A 15,177-nucleotide genomic window follows, 5' to 3' on the forward strand; every position below is an offset into this window, starting at 1 on the left:
TAACTTGAATTTATGGACTCTGAATTGTTCCGTTGCTTTGTTTGATTGATTCCCTGGTTTGTATATAATGTTGCTCTAGTTACTATTTTGTTGCATACTGTTTATCTGCACCAGACACCTTCCCATGTAAATAGTTTAGGTCTTAGTACATAGTCTTGTAAATATGCCTTCGCACTCCACACGTAGTTAGGAACATTCTCACCACACATTATTTATTACCATAACCACACATTTTTTTCTAAAAGGGGGGGGGATGTCATAATATACACACCAGTTTATCAAGGTGCTGACACACACTGATTGACACACAGCAAAACCAATCAACACACACAACACCGCAGCCAATCACCAGTTAGAGCACACTCGCTATAAAGACAGAGGGCACCAGTTTTCCCGCTCATTCGGGATGCAGCCTCTAAAAAGAACAGAGCTCACAGCTTATAGCACAGATCTTCACCATGTGCTGAGTGCATAGACTGGTTAGGCTAGACATAGGTCTTTAGTTTAATCTAACAGAGTGTCGACCCACAGTGAAAGTATGTTCAACTGTTTGTAGCTTATTAAAATAGTACTATTTCAAGTGTTGGTAGCCTGTATGTGTTACTGCTGAGGTAAACGCAGTCTCCACGGACCCAGAGTACCCAACACATCAAAGGCCTTCATGGATAACCTCAGGCAGTACGGGTATTGAACTCACGCTGTTGGTGTCGCTCCACATCACGGGTCAGCTGTTCAGCCAATTGAGCGAACCAACCCACTATATATTTTATAGAAATCTTTTGCTAGTCACTTTGATATTCCTTGCAAACTTTCTCTTTTGCGCTTTTTGCAACTTAGGCTTTCCTTTGTTGCTAATCATAGCTTTCCGAGTCTATTGGGTTTCTTTTCTTTTGTGTCAATCTCCTCTTTTAACTTTATACAGTATCTTCATTTGTTGAACAAACAGCACAAAAGGCACTCTTATGAACTGGTTTTGTATTGTACCAAATCCTTCATTCGACTGTCTCCCACTGTTCCTCTAAGCCAGTTCAGCCCAGGTTATTGTGGTCAGCTAATGTCACATCCTCTGGAAATCAGACTCAAGTTTTAAGCCTTGAAATGTGACTCTCTCTCCTTTCCCATAAAATCATCATATGCACTCATGTTCATGATCACCGTTTGCAAGATGTTCTCTTACAATCAGATTTGCAACTAATTCTCAAAAGCAAAATACTGCAGATGCCAGAAAGACAAAATCAGAAAAAGCTGGATAAATTCAGCAGGAATAGAGTAGTAGAGTTTTACAGAATGGAAATGAGGCCCTTCAGCCCATCATGTCCCCACCGACCATCAAGCACCAACCTTTCTAATCCCATTTTATAGCATTGGTCGGTAGCCTTTATGCTATGGCATTTCAAGTGCTCATCTCAATACTTCTTAAAAGTTGAGGGTTCCCACCTCTACCATCCACTCAGGCAATAAGTTCCAGATACCAACCACCCTCTGGATGCAAAAGTCTTTGTTCACAACTCCTCTAAACATTCTGCTCATTACTTTAAATCTGTGCCTCCTGGTTATTGATCCCTCTACTAAGGGGAAAACTATCTTCCTGTCCCCCGTATGTCCCTCAATTTTATTCACCTCAAATCAGTCCCCCCGCCCTCCCTGCTCCAGGGAAAGCAGCCCCAGCCTATCCAGTCTCTCTTGATAGCTGAAACAATCCAGCCCATGCAACACCCTGGTGAATCTCCTCTGCACATTCTCTGGTGCAATCACTTCCTTTCTCTACTGCGGTGACTAGAACTGCACACCGTTCCAGCTGGGGCCTGACCAGCATTTTATACAGCTCCGGCATTACCTCCCTGCTCTTATATTCAATGCTTCGGTTAATAAAGGGCAGCACAGCAGCACAGTGGTTAGCACTGTTGCTGCACTGCGCCAGGATCGCAGGTTCGATCCCCGGCTTGGGTCACTGTCTGTGCGGAGTCTGCATATTCTCCCTGTATCTGTGTGGGTTTCCTACGGGTACTCCATTTTCCTCTCAAGTCCCAAAAGACATGCTGTTAGGTAATTTGAACATTCTGAATTCTCCCTCTGTGTACCCGAACAGGCACCAGAATGTGGTGACTCGGGGGCTTTTCACAGTAACTTCCTTGCAGTGTTAATCTAAGCCTACTTGTGACATTAAAGACTATAATCTGGCAACGAAGGGCTTTTCACAGTAACTTCATTGCACAAGCCTAGTTGTGACAATAAAGATGATTTTTATTATAATAAAGGCAAGAATCCCATAGGCCTGCTTAACCACCCTATCTTCCTGCTGTCTTCTGAGATCTGTGAACACGCACACCTAGGTCCCTTTGATGTTCTGTACTTCATCCATTTTGTATTCCCTTGCCTCGTTAGTCCTCCTAAAATGCATTATCTCACACTTTGGATAATTCAATTTGTCACTCTCCTGCCCATCTAACCAGCCCATATATATTGTCCAGTAATTGGAGGCCTTGCTCCTCACTATTTACCGCACCACTAATGTGTGTGTCATCTGCAAACTTTCTTATCATACCTCCTTCCAATCCCTGCAGACACAGGCTTCCAGTCACAAATAAACCTTCAACCTTGACCCTCTGCTTTGTACCATTAAGCCAGTTCAGGATCCAGTTTGCCAAATTTCCCTGGATCCCATGGGCTCTTTCCTACATCAACCTCCCATGTGGGACCTTCTCAAAAGCTTACTAAAGTCCATGTAGACAACAGCAACTCATGTGTACACCACATTAACTGTCCTCCAATCCACTGGCACCTGTGGCTAGAAAAGATTTGAAATATTTTGTTAGAGTCACATCAATCTCGTCCCTTGCCTCCCACAGCAACCTCATCTCATCTGGCCCCAGGGATTTAACCACTTTTACACCCGTTAAAACAATTAATACCTCCTCCTTCTCAATGTTAAGTCATTCAAGTAAATCACAATGTGCCCCCTTGATTTCTACACCTACATCATCCTTCTCCTTAGTGCACACAGATGCAAAAATTTAAAACCCAACCTATATCTTCCGGTTCCACATACAGAGTCACCTTGGTCCCCAATGGTCCTACTCTTACCCTGGTCAACGACCTGCCCTTAATATATCAACAAAACGCCTTTGGATTTTCATCCGCAGTGCTTTTTCATGCCCCCTCTTCACTCTCCTAATTTAAGTACCTCCTGCATCTTCTCAGGCTTCTGCTGCTTTGAGCTCTAGGTATCTGCCATAAACCTCCCTTTTTGTTCCTTATCCAACCATCCAAGGTTGTCTGGATCTATTGCCCCCACCCTTAATTATGGGAACATGTTGGCCCCCCATTCTCTCAATTTCCTTTTTGAATGAACCCCACTTTGGATGTAGATTTTCCTGAAAATAGCTGCTCCCAGTTAACTTTGGACAGATCCAGTCTATTTTATTAATTGACCCTCCCTCAATTAAGAACCTTAATTTCCAGTCAATCTGGTAGGATATTTGTCCCTCTCCAATTCAGGTGCAACGCATCCCGCTTATACATGTCCCATTTGCTCCAGAAGCAATCCCAATAATCCAAGTATATCTGAAGCCATTTCTGCACCATTCCTCTAGCCACAGTAAGAAGTGAGTGGTGAGCACAGTAAGAAGTCTTACAACACCAGGTTAAAGTCCAACAGATTTGTTTCAAACACTAGCTTTCGGAGCACTGATTCAGGGGGTACAGGTACTAAGGAAAAGGTGTGATGGGGCATTCTTCCGAGCCTTGGAGGTGGCCAGGGCTCAGTGCACTCGCGAGGAAGCTGTGAACGGGTCCCCCCCCCAGCCCCTAGAGTAGGGGGGTAATAAAGGTGGGACCTGTAAGGGAGGGAGATGACTTTTACACTATGGTTATAGTTTCATGTACATTGTTTATTGTGTTAAACAACCAAAAAATACCTCAATAAAATGTTTACTATTAAAAAAAAGAATCTAACTCAGCCGTCCCTGTCTGGTCCCCTCAGGATCTTAGGTGAGCTTACTGAAAAATATTGTAAGTCAATAGATACCAGCCCATCCTGTCCAGGCTTTCGTCATTAAAGAATGTCTTCATCCCAGGAATCAGTTGAGTGAACTTTCCTTGAACAGCTACTCGTGCAATTATATCCCATAAGGAGAAGAAAATTGTACACAATATGCTTGGCTTGGTCTCCCTAACACCCACTACAATTGTAGCAAAACTTCTCTACTTTTATACTCTATTCCCTTTGCAGGAAATGGCAACATTTTTGCCTGCCATCACTTGTTGTATCTGCACAAATGATTCAGGTACCTGGATACCCAGATCACCCTGTACCATAACATTGTGTCGTCTCTCTCTCTCTATACCTCCTTTTAAATAACATATTCCTTTTCTAATCTTGCTGCTAAAGTGGACTAGTTTACATTTTCCCCACACTATACCCCCATCTGCCATTTATTTTGCCCACGCACTTAATGTTTCTCTGCAGATTCCAGAGGTCTTCTTCACAAACTACTGTCCTCATCTTGGTGGCATCAGCCAATTTAGATAACATACATTTGATCCCCCATCATCGATATAGATTGGACAGAGGGGGCAGGGTTGCTTTTAAGAAATTAAATTAAAATCAACAGCAAGAAGCAATATAGGATCAGCAGGCACTGCATTTGTGTGGGCAGAGTTGAGGAATCACAAAGGAAAAAAGGACCCTGATAGGCATTTGTTACAGGCCTCCTAGCAGTTGTCACGATGTGGGGCAGAAAATAAATCAGGAGATAGAAAAAGCATATAAGAAAGGTAATACAACAATAATCATGGGGACTTCAATATGCAAGTGGACTGGGAAATATCAGGTTGGTAGCAGATCCCAAGAAAATATATTTGCAGAATGTCTCCGATATGGTTTTCTGAAGCAGCTTGTGGCGGAACTCACTTGGGAACATGCGATTCTGGATTTGGTGATGTGTCATTGAATCCAGGTCCCTGGGTCCACATAATGAGGTAGATTTGATTTGAGAACTTAATGTGAAAGAACTCTTATGGGATGTGACTACATATGATAGAATTCACCCTGGAGTTTGAGGGGAAGAAGCTGGAATCAGATGCAACACTGTGACAAGCGAATGAAGGTAACTATAAAAACACGAGGGAAGAGCTGGCCAGTCTTGTTTGGAAAGGGAGCCTAGCAGGGAAGTCAGTGAAACAGCAATGGCAGGAGTTGCTGGGGGTTATTCAAGAGGCACAACAGAAATTCATCCCAAGGAGGAGGAAACATGCCAAGGGGAAGATGAGCAATCATGGCTGATGAGTAAAATTAAGAACAGCATAAAAGCAAAAGAAAAGCATACAATGTGGCAAGGAAGACAGATGATTGGGAAGCCGTTAAAAGCAAGCAGAGAACAACTAAAAAAGCCACGGAGGGGGAGGATGAAATACGAGTTTATGCTAGCTGGTAAGATAAAGGAATATTGCAAGAGATTTTTTTTCGATATATAAAGGTCAAGAGAGAGGCAAAAAGGGACATTGGACCACTGGAAAATGAGGCTAGATAACTAGTCATGGTGTGATAGGTGAAGGCAAGAACTTCGTAACTTCATCCGACACCAGGTAGGCAGAACATGCGACACCAGGTAGGCAGAACATGCGACACCAGGTAGGCAGAACATGCGACACCAGGTAGGCAGAACATGCGACACCAGGTAGGCAGAACATGCGACACCAGGTAGGCAGAACATGCGACACCAGGTAGACAGAACATGCGACACCAGGTAGGCAGAACATGCGACACCAGGTAGGCAGAACATGCGACACCAGGTAGGCAGAACATGCGACACCAGGTAGGCAGAACATGCGACACCAGGTAGGTAGGATAACAACTCTGTTTTATTTACTCTACTCAGAATACTACAATTACACTGCTCCACACCCCGCAGGGTCACCCTCTGCGACCTGCTCCCAGGTCAGGGGTTTCTATCCTGTGAGGTTCCTCCCAAATAGGGGGAGACGAGACCCCAATCACCTGGGGAGTTTGTACTCCAAGGTGTAGAAGGGGAACTGTATACAATATAAGGTTTGACCCCCGAGATGGTCTTAACACATGGGGAACAAAGAAACAGAGGAACGGAATAGGTACTTTGTATCAGGCTTTACGGTGGAAGACACCAGTGGCATATCAGAACTTCAGGAGATTCAGGGGGTACAGGTGAATGTAGTGACTACCACTAAGGAAAAGGTGCGAGGAAGCTGAAAGATCTGAAAGTGGATAAATCACCCTAACCGGATGGACTACAACCCAGGGTTCTAATGGAGACAGCCAAGGAGATTGTGGAGGTATCGGTGGTGATCTTTCAGGAATCACTGAGGTGAGAGGGTCCCATCTTTTGCAGTGCTGTAATTAGAACATATAACATAGAAAAATACAGAACAGGCCCTTCAGCCCACAATTTTGTGCCGAACTTTTGGCCTCAATTAAGGACAAATTAATCTACACCCCATCATTCTACCGTAATCCATGTACCTATCCAATAGCCGCTTGAAGGTCCCTAATGTTTCCGACTAAACTACTTCCACAGGCAGTGCATTCTATGCCCCCACTACTCTCTGGGTAAAGAACCTACCTCTGACATCCCCCTTATATCTTCCACCATTCACCTTAGATTTATGTCCCCTTCTAACGGTTTGTTCCACCCGGGGAAAAGATCTTTGACTGTCTACTCTACCTACTCCCCTGATCATCTTATAAACCTCTATCAAGTCGCCCCTCATCCTTCTCTGTTCCAAATGAGAAAAGGCCTAGCACCCTCAACCTTTCCTCGTAAGACCTACTCTCCATTCCAGGCAACATCCTGGTAAATCTCCTTCGCACCTTTTCCAAAGCTTCCACATCCTTCCTAAAATGAGGCGACCAGAACTGCACACAGCACTCCAAATGTGGCCTGACCAAGGTTTTGTACAGCTGCATCATCACCTCACAGCTCTTAAATGCAATCCCTCTGCTAATGAACGCCAGCACATCATAGGCCTTCTTCACAGCTCTATCCACTTGAGTGGCAACTTTCAAAGATCTATGAACACAGACCCCAAGATCTCTCTGCTCCTCCACATTGCCAAGAACCCTACCGTTAACCTTGTATTCAACATTCATATTTGTCCTTCCAAAATCGAAAACCTCACTTTTCAGGGTTAAACTCCATCTGCCACTTCTCAGCCCAGCTCTGCAGCCTATCAATGTCTCTTGGCAGCCGACAACAGCCCTCCTCACTATCCACAACTCCACCAATCTTCGTTTCGTCAGCAAATTTACTGATCTACCCTTCAACTCCCTTATCCAAGTCATTAATGAAAATCACAAACAGCAGAGGACCCAGAACTGATCCCTGTGGTACGCCACTCGTAACTGGGCTCCAGGCTGAATATTTGTCATTCACCACCACTCTCTGACTTCTATTGGTTAGCCAGTTCGTTATGCAACTGGCCAAATTTCCCACTGTCCCATGCCTCCTTACTTTCTGCATAAGTCTACCAGGGGGAACCTTATCAAATGCCTTACTAAAATCCATGCACAGTACATCCACTGCTTTACCTTCATCCACGTGCTTGGTCACCTCCTCAAAGAATTCAATAAGACTTGTGAGGCAAGACCTACCCCTCACAAATCCATGGGTCCCTGTCGTTGAGGAAGGGGATATTTGTGGAGCCTCCTCCATTGGTTAGTTGTTTAATTGTCCACCACAACTAACAGCTGAATATGGATCAGCTTAAGAACTGATCGGTTGGTTGTGGGATTGTTTGGCTCAGTCAATAATGCTGCTTCTGCTACGTGTAGACAAAGTAAACATTCAATTAGACTTCCTGATTACATTTGTACCTGACCACTACAATTTGGTCATCACTGCATATTGATCCCTTAATCACTAGGCCAAGCTTTTCTTCATTTATGAAATATTCTGGGGCATCCTTTGTTTTGGACCAAAATGGGCTACCTGCATCGAAACCCCCTGCCATAATTTTTCTCACTCAGAATCCATCAATGTCATGCTCTCTATATTTAGTATTGACTTAGACAACACAGTGGTGAAATGTTGAGTGTGTAACTCCTATCATTGTGGAGCGCCAATAATCACTTCTTTTTAATTCAAGTACATACAATCATACAGTGCAGAAGAGGCCCTTTGGCCCATCAAGCATGCACCAATTTTAAAAAAACTACTCTAATTTACACTAATCTCACTTGGGTCATAGTCTTGAATGTTATGACATTTCAAGTGCCCATCTAAATTCTTGTTAAAGATTGTGAAGTTTCCTGCCAGAATCACCCTCCCAGGCAGTGCGTTCCAGCTTCCCAACACCCTCTAGGTGAAAAGGTTTCCCCTCAAATCCCTTCTAAACATCCTGCCGTTCACCTAGTCACATCTTGCGGTTTCCAGAAGTTTTGAAGGAACCATCTTTTAAAACTCAAATACTGGAGCTTCATAAGAGTGTATTTTTCAGATCACTCCATCTACTTTTGACCAACACATGGCTGCTGAGTCCCCTGCAGCAGTGAGAATGATGTGACACACTGCACATTTATACACACACAGACTCTTTTTGAGCAAAATCATACTGGGGTAATACAACAATCCAACATTGCCCTCACTTTGACTTCTCCACACACCCAAACTCCAAAATTTTCCTTCAAATCCATACCTTTAGGACGATAAAAAGTAATGGCTTTGTGTTCTTGCTGCCATTAGTCTGGCAAATAAGTCAATTTGCTTTATTTCTTTTCCTATGTGACTCAAGAGGTCAGTTCAATTTTAACCATGCTGAATCTTACATCAATATGTATTTGTTAAGAGTGAATTTGTCTCTTTTCCATTTCAGTAAGAATATCCCATCCTCTGCCATTACTCTTTGATATGTTTTCGTTGCTCGTCCAGTGTCAATCAAATATTTGCACAAGTATTATAGAAACATAGGTTGTTAATCAACTTCAGTTGTACTGAAAAGTATAATTTGGAAGAATCTTCATTGAAGATCAATTCGAGGCCTGACGGTCTTTGAAGTGCAATGCAGAAATTTTTAAATGGAGGATAATGAGCCACTGAAACCTTTAAATGGGCATAAATGTGGATTCCGCATGTCTGTTGTATTATTTGGCCAGCAAAATTCCATGAGTGAATTTTACAGGGTGCCATGGGTTTCATCCACTGACTAAAAAGTCATGTGGGGAGCCAGTCCACAATCCTAACCACTGGCCCACAGCAATCTAAACCTGGGAGCAACGTTTACTTGCTTTCAGAGAAGAATTCCAGCCTTTCCCCGGGAAGAAGCCCTGGGAGTGGTTAGTCACTTCAATTAGTTGGCAGCTCTAAAACCCCAGCGATGCCACTAGGAGTCATTAACTGGGACTACTGGCAGGTCCCAATGCTGAGGGCCCGGACTGAGCGGCAAGTCCATGTTAGAGGGGGAAAAGCCAGCGGTAGTGGAATGTGGATTGATGCCCCAAAGGTGGCCAGGGATGAGGGGTAAAGAGGTGGGAAGACGACCAGCTGGACTTTACATGCCTCCCAGCTAAAATCCTGCCAGCGAGGAGCCTAAAATCCAGCCCCATGTTCCAGCTTTGGAAAGGAACATTACGCAATGTACAAGATGAAACACTATCTCTTAAGGGCCACAATACCAAATTGTTACTTGTGTAAACACAACGAAACATAGATCATAGAATTTACAGTGCAGGTGGTCATTCGGCCCATCGAGTCTGCACCAGCTCTTGAGAAGAGCAGCCTACCCAAGCCTACACCTCCACCCTATCCCCATAACCCAGTAACCCCACCCAACTCTAAGGGCAATTTTGGACACTAAGGGCAATTGATCATGGCCAATCCACCTAACTTGCACATCTTTGGACTGTGGGAGGAAACCCACACATACACAGGGAGAATGTGCAGACTCCGCACAGTGATCCAAGCCGGGAATCGAACCTGGGACCCTGGAGCTGTGAAGCAATTGTGCTAACCACAATGCTAACATGCTGCCCAAACACACAAGATGAAAGGAAAACAGTTACGAATTGTGCAGATTGGAAAGTGCATGTGCGTTTTAGCACTCAATTTATAGTGGCTTTCCTTTTTCTAAAATTAAAAAAAGAAAGTTGGTTAGCATGTGAAACAGGGTGGAGGATCTGGATTGTGGCATATCATTTTGTGCACAATTATATATAATTAATATCAACACAAATCCACCCAAAAGTAATTAAATGTTACGTGAGTGAACTACGCTCCCCTAAAGACAAGAACAAGAGATCTTATTAAAAGCAAGTAAAAGGAATTGATGGATGGACCAGTAATCTAGAAGCAAGGTAATTCAGTCTTGTTGAGGTCATGGAATGAATATCACATATGGGGTAAAACATTGCAGTGCAAAAAGTTTCAGAAATTCCTTTTCTGGAACATTTGATATTCCATCAGAGACATTTGGGGAAAAGCCACAAGAGTAAACTAACTACATAATGGGTTGTGAAAAGGAGACTCAACAGGTACAACATCCGTTAAACATTTTCAGAGACTACCAGGACTAGCAGCAATCCTGATTAACTTTCACAGCAACCGAACAAGCCTCTCAGATATGCTGCTGCCTTTTAAGACACATCTCTCACTCCCTCCACATCAATCAATGCTTATGCACAAAATCCCAGCATCAAAAACACTTCTAGGGATACTGTAGTCAATGATAACTTTATGCAATTATTATTTTTTATTCAACACAAGGCGTGTCCAAAAGTAGCAGCACACATAAAGCACGGTCTTAGTTTCAGTTTCTATTTACACCTCTCCCCCCCGCCCCTCCCCTCCCTCTATATTTACGTCCAGACACAATACAAATAACAATAATAACAAGAATATTATATAGAAATACAACATTAAGTCATATCGTTTTGTTTTTCTTTGGAAATACGTAGGTACAATTATTGAGTCCAAGTGGATGCAGGAGAATTGAAAGACAGCTTGCTGCCTTTGCCAAAACAAGCCCATGGAATAAACACTGAGCTGTGAATGCACTGGGCATAGAGACATATGCATGTCGAGGTTTGCTGTCCGTGGCAGTAAAATGCAGAAAACACAAACGATCACCCACCTCTTGCCTGCAGTGACTCGCTGCTGTCAGAACGCAGAAACAAACCGGCTGCAATATCCCAGCGTCTCGTGCTTTAAAGGGCCAGGCGACGTGGCGCGGTGGCCGCCGGGGGTTGTAGTCCAGGGCCGCGGGCAGCCCAGCGGGGCCGCACGGAGGCTGCGCAGCGGAGGAACTACAACATCCAGAATGCAGAGCGGGGATGTGCTGCTCCGCGGGTGAGTGTCAGACGGGGAACCGAGTGATACATTTGATTCTGACACTGCAAATCAATAATTGGTCGTTTCCCCGGGGGGCCGCAAGCCGAAGCAAATGATATGCTGGTCATACATGGTACTTGTTTTAACATATGAATATTGTGATGTTGCACAGTGTGCTCAGAGAGAACCACTGGGAGCCTCACTGTTGGGAGAAGGCGACGTGAGTTACATTGGCAAACGCCGCCTGATCAAAAAATGATCACAACTTGTTGAGTTGGCTCATTCATAACTGCACCAGTCACGTATTAACACAATTGCCAAACAGTCCTCCCGTTCAGTGGAAGTGTGACACACCTACCTCCAATGCTTCCTATTCTAAGATGCGCCCTCTTCATCAGTGTTTGACAAATCATTATTTAGCCCTTTTTTAAAAAAAACCTCATCAGAATGCGCAGATCACCTTTGCTGGCTTCCCTGCGGTGGAGGCAATGTTGACTTCATATCCGTGGCTCTAGTGAATTATCACATTTAATTAGACCGAAGAGACAGTTTAAGCCAGATCATAGGAGAGAGAGGTGGCCAAAGAATGAGGGCTTCAGAAATCACACCCGTCTAGCTGTTTTGCATGTTTAAGTCTGCACATGTTGGCAGGATATTTAATGATGTGGAGATGCCGGCGTTGGACTGGGGTGAGCACAGTAAGAAGTCTTACAACACCAGGTTAAAGTCCAACAGGTTTGTTTCAAACACGAGCTTTCGGAGCACGGCTCCTTCTTCAGGTGAATGGAAAGGCTTGTTCCAGAAATGTTTATATAGACACAGTCAGAGATGCCCCGGAATGCGAGCACCTGCAGGCAATCAAATCATCAAAGATGCAGAGAGAGAGGTAACTCCAGGTTAAAGAGGTGTGAATTGTCCCAAGCCAATTCAGTCGGTAGGCCTCTGCAAGTCCAGGCTTGTTGGTGGGGGCCGAATGTAATGCGACATGAATCCCAGATCCCGGTTGAGTCCGCATTCATGCGTGCGGAACTTAGCTATAAGTTTTTGCTCAGCAATTTTGCGTTGTCGCGTCTCCTGTAGGTCAGCACTATTGTGACACTTCGCGTCACATTATTCAACACTTCAGCAGTCAAGGACATTCAGCCTCTGATCTCCGGGTCAGCATTCTACAAGGAGGCCTTCAGGAGACGCGATAACGCAAAATTGCTGAGCAAAAACTTATAGCTAAGTTCCGCACGCATGAATGCGGACTCAACCGGGATCTGGGATTCATGTCGCATTACATTCGGCCCCCACCAACAAGCCTGGACTTGCAGAGGCCTACCGACTGAACTGGCTTGGGACAATTCACACCTCTTTAACCTGGAGTTACCTCTCTCTCTGCATCTTTGATGATTTGATTGCCTGCAGGTGCTCGCATTCCGGGGCATCTCTGACTGTGTCTATATAAACATTTCTGGAACAAGCCTTTCCATTCACCTGAAGAAGGAGCCGTGCTCCGAAAGCTCGTGTTTGAAACAAACCTGTTGGACTTTAACCTGGTGTTGTAAGACTTCTTACTAGGATATTTAATGACAGTGGCATTGAAACTGAACCTGTTCAACTACTTACCTGCACAGGAATCAGTAATGATCAACACTTTCAACAGGAATCAGCAATCATCAAAAGAAAGGCCTGCTTAATTCAAAACAATGGAAATTAAGCTGAAATGAGGCAAGTTTGCTGTCACACTGGTTGGGTTCAACTAATTCGCACAAGCTAGGAACTGAACTTGGGACTGTTATTTTTGTTGTCTTTGTCTAAGTGTTTTTTTTTGCTCCTGGAGACGAGGACTTGTGTTTGCTGTAAGCATATTAGGAGGGTAATGGGAAACCACCCTATATTTTTCTCTCTCATCATATGTGCACATTGAAGTTGGAAATAGGAGGTACAGGCAACTGAAGGGGGAAACTCAAGATGGCAAGGAGTGAAGAAATGAGAGAAGCTGGTCTTGGGCAGATCACCACCAGTATGAACAGAGTGTAAAGCAGCACTGTTCTGATCAGAAATTTCAGAAACCATTGAAGTCTGGGTAAAATGATGACTAGTTCAATAACTTTGCTGTTAATTACATTTTGAAATCTTCTAAATTTATTATTTCGAAAATATTAGGTTGTGTAATAAGGTGACATTAAATATATTTTAATAAATAATCATCTTTACTAGTGTCACAAGTAGGCTTACATTAGCAATGCAATGAAGTTACTGTGAAAATCCCCTAGTCCCCACCCTCTGCCGCCTGTTCGGGTACACTGAGGGAGAATTTAGAATGTCCAATTCACCTAACAAGCACTTTCCGGGCTTGTGGGAGGAAACCGGAGCACCCGAAGGAAACCCACACAGACTCGGGAAGAATGTGTAGACTCCGCACAGACAGTGACCCAAGCCAGGAATCGAACCCGGGTCCCTGGCACTGTGAAGCAGCAGTGCTAAACAAATTTACTGGGGCAAGTTTCCCTTCAAGTCACCTCCCTGTAAAGCACAGAGCAGACTGCCTTGGACATAGGTTGCCATTCCATCATCAGTACAGGATCAAAATTCTGTGCTTCCAACTAACCACGATTAAGAGAGAAACTTTATAGAAGGATTGCAGTGATGTAGAAGAAGGTTCAGGAATACTTCCTCAGGATATGTGTAGATGGGCAGTATCAACCATATACCAATTTTGTGGGTTGTCTTATGAGGAAAGGTTGGGCAATCTAGGCTTGTATCTGTTGGGGTTTAGAAGTGTATGAGGCAACATGATTGAAGCATTAGAAACTACAGAGAGTCATGAACATAGCCCAATCCATAATGTGAACCCACCTCCCATCCAGTGACTCTGTCTACACCTCCCGCTGCCTTGTGAAAGTGGGCAGCATAATCAAAGACACCTCCCAGCCGTGTTTTCTCTCTTCCAACCTCTTCCATCGGGCAGAGGATACAAATATCTGAGAACATGTACTCGCAGATTCAAAAACAGCTTCTTCCCCATTATTACCAGACTCCTGAATGACTCTCTTATGGGTTGAACTGAACTGATCTCTCGACGCATCTTCTCTACTGTTGTAGCACTACACTCCGTATGCTTCACCCGATGTCTATGTGTATTTATCATATGTCCTATGTTTTTTTTTTCGTGCATGGAATGATCTGTCTGACTGTACGCTGAACAATCCTCTTCAATGTACCTCAGCACACGTGACCATAAATCTAAATCTAAATCTGAGGGGTCTTGATAGGGTAGATGTGGAGAGGATGTTTCCTCTTGTGGGAGAATCTAGAACTAGGGGGTTATTGTTTAAAAATAAGGGGTTGCCCAAGTGTGGTGGTATGATTAGCATAGCTGCCTGCCATTGGTGCAGAACACCGGCTTACCATTGGCCCTGGTCGGTCATGTGCCTCTCGACCGGTTGGTTGAGATCAGTCATGTGACGGCTCCCCGATTGGTCGAGAGGCTGAATTAACCCCGTCTCCAGGGCGGGATATAAATACCGAGTACTCCCGGCGGTCGTCCTTCTACTGTAATCGACCGCAGGGCTAACATCTGGTAGATGAAAGCCATACTTTTGTTCAGCAACTCGTCTCGCGTTCAATTGATGGTACATCACTAAGTTAAACTGAATTTCTCTCAGAGGGTCATGAGTCTCTGAAACTCTCCTCCTAAAAGGCCGTGGAAGCAGTATTCTTGAATATTTTTAAGGCAGAGGTTGATAGATTCTTACTAAGGAAAGGAGTGATAGGTTATCCAGGGTAGATGGGATTCAGAGTTAAGGTTAATATCAGATCAGCCATGGTCTTATTAAATGGTGGAGCAGGCATGAGGGGCTGAATGGCCTGCTCCTGCTCTTTGTTCAGATGTTTT

At 44.2% G+C, this 15,177-nt stretch overlaps 1 protein-coding gene across 2 annotated transcripts in view; it reads right to left on the reverse strand.

Annotated features, from left to right (window-relative positions):
• The window catches only part of tsnare1 (T-SNARE Domain Containing 1), a 975,066-nt gene extending 963,863 nt beyond the window's left edge, over positions 1-11,203 (reverse strand). For both annotated transcript variants that reach the window (XM_038808773.1, XM_038808772.1), the window contains exon 1: positions 11,098-11,203. The gene's annotated coding sequence lies outside the window, so the exon portion shown is untranslated. The remainder of the gene's footprint in view (positions 1-11,097) is intronic.
• Positions 11,204-15,177: the final 3,974 nt, after the last annotated feature.

The sequence above is a fragment of the Scyliorhinus canicula genome, chromosome 10, assembly GCF_902713615.1.
Source record: "Scyliorhinus canicula chromosome 10, sScyCan1.1, whole genome shotgun sequence".
In the NCBI taxonomy this organism is placed as follows: domain Eukaryota; kingdom Metazoa; phylum Chordata; class Chondrichthyes; order Carcharhiniformes; family Scyliorhinidae; genus Scyliorhinus; species Scyliorhinus canicula.